The following is a 7,252-nucleotide window of genomic DNA, read 5'->3' on the forward strand; positions in this document are numbered from 1 at the left end:
CAGCCAAAGTTTTCAGTGGCCACTCTTTGCGTTTGTTTGCCAATCTCGACCGTTCGGACTTCGGGACCCTATTCTGCGATCACGGAAAACGGCCGCTTCGGGCTGGTAGATTCAAGGTTTGTGGCAAAACGCAAACCGGTACGACGACTGTTGATGGTGCTGTGGGTATGGTTCCATGTGAGGGTTAGAGCCAGCAAAGTTTTCACTGGCCACTCCTTACAATTTTTTTCCAGGCCTGAATGTTCGGACTTTTGGGAACCCATTCTGCGATCCGGGAAAATGGCCACTTCGGGCTGTTAGATTCAAGGTTTGTGCTGAAACGCAAACCCGTAGGCTGACTGTTGGTGGTGCTGTGGGTAGGGTTCCATGAGAGGGTTAGGGCCAGCCAAAGTTTTTAGTGGCCACTCTTTGCGTTTGTTTTCCAGTCCCGACCGTTCGGAGTTTTGGGAACCCATTCAGCCATCCGAAAATGGCTGCTTCGGGCTTGTAGATTCAAGGTTTGTGGTCAAACGCTAACAAGTAGGCCGACTGTTGGTCTTCCTGTGGGTAGTGTTCTATGTGAGGGTTAGGGCCAGCCAAAGTTTTCAGTGGCCACTCCTTGCGTTTGTTTTCCACTCCTGACTGTTCGGACTTTTGGGACCCCATTCATCTATCCGGGAAAACGGCTGCTTCGGGATTTTACATTCAAGGTTTGTGGTAAACTGCAAACCCGTAGGCCGACTGTGTGTGGTGCTGTGGGTAGGGTTCCATGTGAGGGTAAGGGCCAATCAAAGTTTTCAGTGGCCACTCTTTGCATCTTTTTGCCAGTCCGGACCCTTCGGACTTTTGTGACCCTGTTCAGCCATCCGGGAATTGGCCGCTTCCGGCTGGTAGATTTAAGGTTTGTGGTAAAACGCAAGCCTGTAGGCCAACTGTTGGTGGTTCTGTGGGTAGGGTTCCATGTGAGGGTTAGGGCCAGCCAAAGTTTTCAGTGGCCACTCTTTGCGTTTGTTTGCCAATCCAGAACGTTTGGACTTTTGGGATTCCATTCAGCCATCAGGGAAATGGCTGCTTCGGGCTAGTAGATTCAAGGTTTGTGGTCAAACGCTAACAAGTAGGCCGACGGTTGATGGTTGTGTGGATAGGGTTCCCTGTAAGGGTTAGGGCCAGCCAAAGTTTTCAGTGGCCACTCTTTGCGTCTGTTTGCCAGTCCCGACCGTTCGGACTTTTGGGACCCCATTCAGCCGTCCGGGAAAACGGCCTCTTCCCGTTGGTAGATTCAAGGTTTGTGGTAAACTGCAAGCCCGTAGGCCAACTGTTTCTGGTTCTGTGGGTAGGGTTCCATATGAGGGTTAGGGCCAGCAAAAGTTTTCAGTGGCCACTCTTTGCATTAGTTTGCCATTCCTGACTGTTCGGACTTTTGGGACCCCATTCATCGATCCGGGAAATCGGCCTCTTCGGGCTGGTACATTCAAGGTTTGTGGTAAACTGCAAGCCCGTAGGCGAACTGTTTCTGGTTCTGTGGGTAGGGTTCCATGTGAGGGCTAGGGACAGCCAAAGTTTTCATTGGCCATTCTTTGGGTTTGTTTTCCAGTCCCGACTGTTCGGAGTTTTGTGACCCTGTTCAGCCATCTGGGAAATGGCCACTTTGGGATGGTACATTCAAGGTTTGTGGTAAAGTGCAAGCCTGTAGGCCAACTGTTGCTGGTTCTGTGGGTAGGGTTCCATGTGAGGGTTAGGGCCAGCCAAAGTTTTCAGTGGCCACTCTTTGCGTTTTTTTGCCAATCCAGAACGTTTGGAACGATGGAATCCAGAACGATGGGATTCCATTCAGCCATCAGGGAAATGGCCGCTTCGGGCTAGTAGATTCAAGGTTTGTGGTCAAACGCTAACAAGTAGGCCGACTGTGTGTGGTGCTGTGGGTAGGGTTCCATGTGAGGGTTAGGGCTAATCAAAGTTTTCAGTGGCCACTCTTTGCATCTGTTTGCCAGTCCCGACCGTTCGGAGTTTTGGGACCCTGTTCAGCCATCCGGGAAATGGCCACTTCGGGATGGTACATTCAAGGTCTGTGGTAAACTGCAAGCCCGTAGGGCAACTGTTGGTGGTTCTGTGGGTAGGTTTCCATGTGAGGGTTAGGGCCAGCCAAAGTTTTTAGTGGCCACTCTTTGAGTTTGTTTTCCAGTCCCGACCGTTTGGATTTTTGGGACCGCATTCAGCCATCCTTAAATGTCCGCTTCGGGCTGGTAGACTCAAGGTTTGTGGTCAAACGCTAACAAGTAGGCCGACTGTTGGTCTTTCTGTGGGTAGGGTTCTATGTGAGGGTTAGGGCCAGCCAAAGTTTTCAGTGGCCACTCGCTGAATTTTTCTGGCAGGCCCGACCGTTCGGACTTTTGGATCTCCATTCAGCGATCCCAGAAAAAGGCCGCATGGGGCTGGTAGATTCAAGGTTTGTGTTAAAACTGCAAACCCGTAGGCTGACTGTGTGTGGTGCTGTGGGTAGGGTTCCATGTGAGGGTTAGGGCCAGCCAAAGTTTTCAGTGGCCGCTCTTTGCGTTTGTTTGCAAGTCCCGACCGTTCGGAGTTTTGGGACCCCATTCAGCGATCCGGGAAAACAGCCGCTTCGGGCTTGTAGATGCAAGGTTAGTGCTAAAACGCAAACGCGTATGCCGACTGTTGGTGGTGCTGTGGGTAGGGTTCCATGTGAGGGTAAGGGCCAATCAAAGTTAAAAGTGGCCACTCTTTGTGTTGGATTGTCAGTCCCGACCCTTCGGATGTTGGGGACCCCATTTACTGATCCAGGAAAACGGCGGCTTTGGGGTGGTAGATTCAAGGTTTGTGGTGAAACGCAAACCGGTAGGCCGAGTGTTGGTGGTTCTGTGGGTAGTGTTCCATGTGAGGGTTAGGGCCAGCCAAAATTTTAAGTGGCCACTCTTTGTGTTTGTTTGCCAGTCCCGACCGTTCGGACTTCTGGGACCCCATTCTGCGATCCGGGAAAATGGCCGCTTCGGGCTGGTAGATTCAAGGTTTGTGGTAAAACGCAAACCGGTAGACTGACTGTTGATGGTGCTGTGTGTAGGGTTCTCTGTGAGGGTTAGGGCCAGCCAAAGTTTTCAGTGGCCACTCTTTGCATTTGTTTGCCATTCCTGACCGTTCAGACTTTTGGGACCCCATTCACCCATCCGGGAAAACGGCCTCTTCCCGTTGGTAGATTCAAGGTTTGTGGTAAAACGCAAACTCGTAGGCCAACTGTGTGTGGTGCTGTGGGTAGTGTTCCATGTGAGGGTTAGGGCCAGCCAAAGTTTCTGTGGCCACTCTTTGCGTTTGTTTGCCAATTCAGAACGTTCGGACTTTTGGGACCCCATTCAGCGATCCGGGAAAACGGCTGTTTCGGGGTGGTAGATTCAAGGTTTGTGGTAAAATGCAAACCCGTAGGACGACTGTTGATGGTGCAGTGGGTAGGGTTTTGATGTGAGGGCTAGGGCCACCCAAATTTTTCAATGGACACTCTTTGCGTTTGTTTGGCAGTCCCGACTGTTCGGACTTTTGGGACTCTATTCAGCAATCCGGGAAAACAGCACGTTCGGGCCGGTAGATTCGAGGTTTGTGGTAAAAGGCAAACCCGTATGCCGACTGTTGGTGGTGCTGTTGGTAGGGTTATCTGTGAGGGTTAAGGCCAGCCAAAGTTTTCAGTGGCCACTCTTTGAGTTTGTTTGCCAGTCCTGACCGTTCGGACTTTTGGGTCTCCATTCATTGATCCCGGAAAACGGACGCTTTTTCTGAGTAGATTCAAGGTTTGTGGTGAAATGCAAACCTGAAGGCCTACACTTTGTGGTGCTGTGGGTAGTGTTCCATGTGACGGTAAGGGCCAGCCAAAGTTTTCAGTGGCCACTCTTTGCGGTTTTTTGCGACTCCCTACCGTTCTCATTTCTGGGACCCCATTCAGCCATCCAGGAAAAAGCCCCTTCGGGATCGTACAATGAAGGTTTGTGGTAAACTATAAACCACTAGGGCGACTTTGTGTGGTGCTGTGGATAAGGTTCCATGTGAGGGTTAGGGCCAGCCAAAGTTTTCAATGGCCACTCTTTGCGTCTATTTCCCTGTTCCGTCCGTTCGGAAATTGGGGAACCCACTCACAGATCCAGGAAAACGGCCGCTTCGGGCTGGTAGATTGAAGGTTTCTGGTAAAACGCAACCCGGTAGGACGACTCTTGGTGGTGCAGTGGGTAGGGTTCCATGTGAGGGTTAGCACCACCAACCGTCGGCCTACTTGTTAGCGTTTGACCACAAACCTTGAATCTTCAAGCCCGAAGCGGCCATTTCCCGGATGGCTGAATGGAATCCCAAATGTCAGAACGGTCGGGAATGGGAAACAAACGCAAAGAGTGGCCACTGAAAACTTTGGTTGGCCCTAACCCTCACATGGAACCGTACCCAGAGCACCACCAACAGTCGGCCTATGCATTAACGTTTGACCACAAACCTTGAATCTACCAGCCCGAAGTGGCCATTCCCGGATGGTTGAATGGGGTCCCCAACGTCCGAACGGTAGGGACTGGCAAAAAAATTCAAAGAGTGGGAACTGAAAACTTTGGCTGGCTCTAACCCTCACATGGAACCCTACCCACAGCACCATCAACAATCACCCTACCGGTTTGCGTTTCACCACAAACCTTGAATCTACCAGCCCGAAGCGGCCGTTTTCCAGGATCGATGAATGGAGACCGAAAAGTCCGAACCGTGGGGCCTGGCAAAAAAATTCAAGGAGTGGCCACTGAAAATTTTGGATGGCCCTAACCCTCACATGGAACCCTACCCACAGCACCATAAACAATCACCCTACCGGTTTGCGTTTCAACACAAACCTTGAATCTAAGAGCCCGAAGCGGCAGTTTTCCGGGATTGCTGAATGGAGACCGAAAAGTCTGAACGGTCAGGACTGTCAAACAAACGTAAACAGTGGCCACTGAAAACTTTGGCTGGCCCTAACCCTCACATGGAACCCTACCCACAGCACCACCAACAGTCGGCCTACACGTTTACTTTTTACCACAAACCTTGAATCTACCAGCCCGAAGCGGCCATTTCCCTGGATCGCAGAATGGGGTCCCCAACGTCCGAACGGTCGGTACTGGCAAACAAATTCAAAGAGTGGCCACTGAAAACTTTGGGTGGCCCTAACCCTCACATGGAACCCTACCCACAGCACCACCAACAGTCGGCCTACGGGTTTGCGTTTTACCACAAACCTTGAATCTACCATCCCGAAACTGCTGTTTTCTCGGATTGCTGAATAGAGTCCCAAAAGTCCGAATAGTTGGGACTGCCAAACAAACGCAAAGAGTGTCCATTGAAAACTTTTGCCAGCCCTAACCCTCACATATAACCGTACCCACAGCACCATCAACAGTCGTCCTACCGGTTTGTGTTTTATTAGAAACCTTGAATCTACCAGCCCGAAACAGCCGTTTTCCATGATCGATGAATGGAGACCCAAAAGTCCGAAAGGTCAGGACTGGCAAACAAACGCAAAGAGTGGCCACTGAAAACTTTGGCTGGCCCTAACCCTCACATGGAACACTACCCACAGCACCACCAACCGTTGGCCTACTTGTTAGTGTTTGACCACAAACCTTGAATCTACCAGCCAGAAGCGGACATTTCCCGGATCGCTGAATGGGGTCCCAAAATTCCGAACGGTCAGGACTGGCAAACAAACGCAAAGAGTGGCCACTGAAAACTTCGGCTGGCCCTAACCTTCACATGGAACCCTACCCACAGCACCACCAAAAGTCGGACTAGGAGTTTGAGTTTCACCACAAACCTTGAATCTACCAGTCCAAAGAGGACGTTTTCCCGGATGACTGAATGGGGTCCCAAAAGTCCAAATAGTTGGGACTGGCAAACAAACGCAAAGAGTGTCCATTGAAAACTTTGGCTGGCCGTAACCCTCATGTGGAACCCTACCCACAGCACCATCAACAGTTGTCCTACAGGTTTGCGTTTTACCACAAACTTTGAATCTACCAGCCCGAAGCGGCTGTTTTCCGGGATCGATGAATGGAGACCCAAAAGTCCGAAAGGTCGGGCCTGCCAGAAAATTTCAGCGAATGGCCACTGAAAACTTTGGCTGGCCCTTACCCTCACATCGAACCCTACCCACAGGACCACCAACAGTCGGCCTACTTGTTAGCGTTTGACCACAAACCTTGAATCTACCAGCCCGAAGAGGACGTTTTCCCGGATGACTGAATGGGGTCCCAAACGTCCGAACGGTCGGGACTGGCAAACAAACGCAAAGAGTGGCCACTTAAAAGTTTGGCTGGCCCTAACCCTCACATGGAACCCTACCCACAGCACCACCCACAGTCGGCCTACGGGTTTGCGTTTTACAACCAACCTTCAATCTACTACCCCGAAACTGCTGTTTTCTCGGGTTGCTGAATAGAGTCCCATAAATCCGAATAGTCGGGACTGCCAAACAAACACAAAGAGTGGCCACTGAAAACTTTGGCTGGCTCTAACCCTCACATGGAACACTACCCACAGCACCACCAACAGTCAGCCTTCTGGTTTGCGTTTCACCACAAACCTTGAATCTACCAGCCCGAAGCGGCCGTTTTCCATGATCGATGAATGGAGACCCAAAAGTCCGAACGGTCGGGACTGGCAAACAAACACAAAGAGTGGCCACTGAAAACTTTGGCTGGCCCTAACCCTCACATGGAACCCTACCCACAGCACCACCAACAGTCGGCCTACGGGTTTGTGTTTTACCACAAACCTTGAATCTACCAACGGGAAGATGCCGTTTTCCCAGATGGGTGAATGGGGTCCCAAAAGTCCGAACGGTCGGGACTGGCAAACAAATGCAGACTGTCCACTGAATACTTTGGCTGGCCTTAACCCTCACATGGAACCCTACCCACTGCACCATCAACAGTCGTCCTACCAATTTGAGGAGTCTGAGGCAGTGTGATTTAAACAGCTCTTCCCCTCACCTAAATATTAATCTTTAGTGATGCCTTCTCAACTGCCAGTGTCAATGAATTTGATGAACTGCAGGTTATACATTCTAACAGATCACCTAGTGCTTTGCCCAGTGAGGAAAATTAACTTCCTTAATAGAAAAAGAGAAGTGTCCTTCACTGGCACTTAAATGACTAAGATGCTTACCCTCTTGGAGATTTCAGGTCAGCTACTACCTTAAGCACATTCATCTGCATCCTGGAAGGGAAGATCTGTCTGACATAACAATTCCTCAAGGTAGATGCTC

At 50.7% G+C, this 7,252-nt stretch overlaps 2 long non-coding RNA genes across 3 annotated transcripts in view; one reads left to right on the forward strand and one right to left on the reverse strand.

The window, feature by feature from the left end:
* The window catches only part of LOC115598455, a 15,987-nt gene extending 9,386 nt beyond the window's left edge, over positions 1-6,601 (reverse strand). Inside the window, exons 1-3 of one of the 2 annotated variants that reach the window (XR_003987670.1) lie at positions 6,569-6,601; positions 6,185-6,258; positions 6,045-6,066 (exon numbers count right to left, since the gene is read on the reverse strand). This is a non-coding gene — a long non-coding RNA (uncharacterized LOC115598455). Of the gene's footprint in view, positions 1-6,044; positions 6,067-6,184; positions 6,259-6,568 lie in introns of those variants that run through there. The other variant, XR_003987669.1, reaches the window with a different exon arrangement.
* On the forward strand, positions 89-3,715 carry LOC115598456. The gene is made up of 4 exons (XR_003987671.1): positions 89-116; positions 2,545-2,618; positions 2,811-2,817; positions 3,697-3,715. It is a non-coding gene; the product is annotated as an uncharacterized LOC115598456 (long non-coding RNA).
* Positions 6,602-7,252: the final 651 nt, after the last annotated feature.

This window comes from Calypte anna, chromosome 5A (genome assembly GCF_003957555.1).
Source record: "Calypte anna isolate BGI_N300 chromosome 5A, bCalAnn1_v1.p, whole genome shotgun sequence".
Classification (NCBI taxonomy): domain Eukaryota; kingdom Metazoa; phylum Chordata; class Aves; order Apodiformes; family Trochilidae; genus Calypte; species Calypte anna.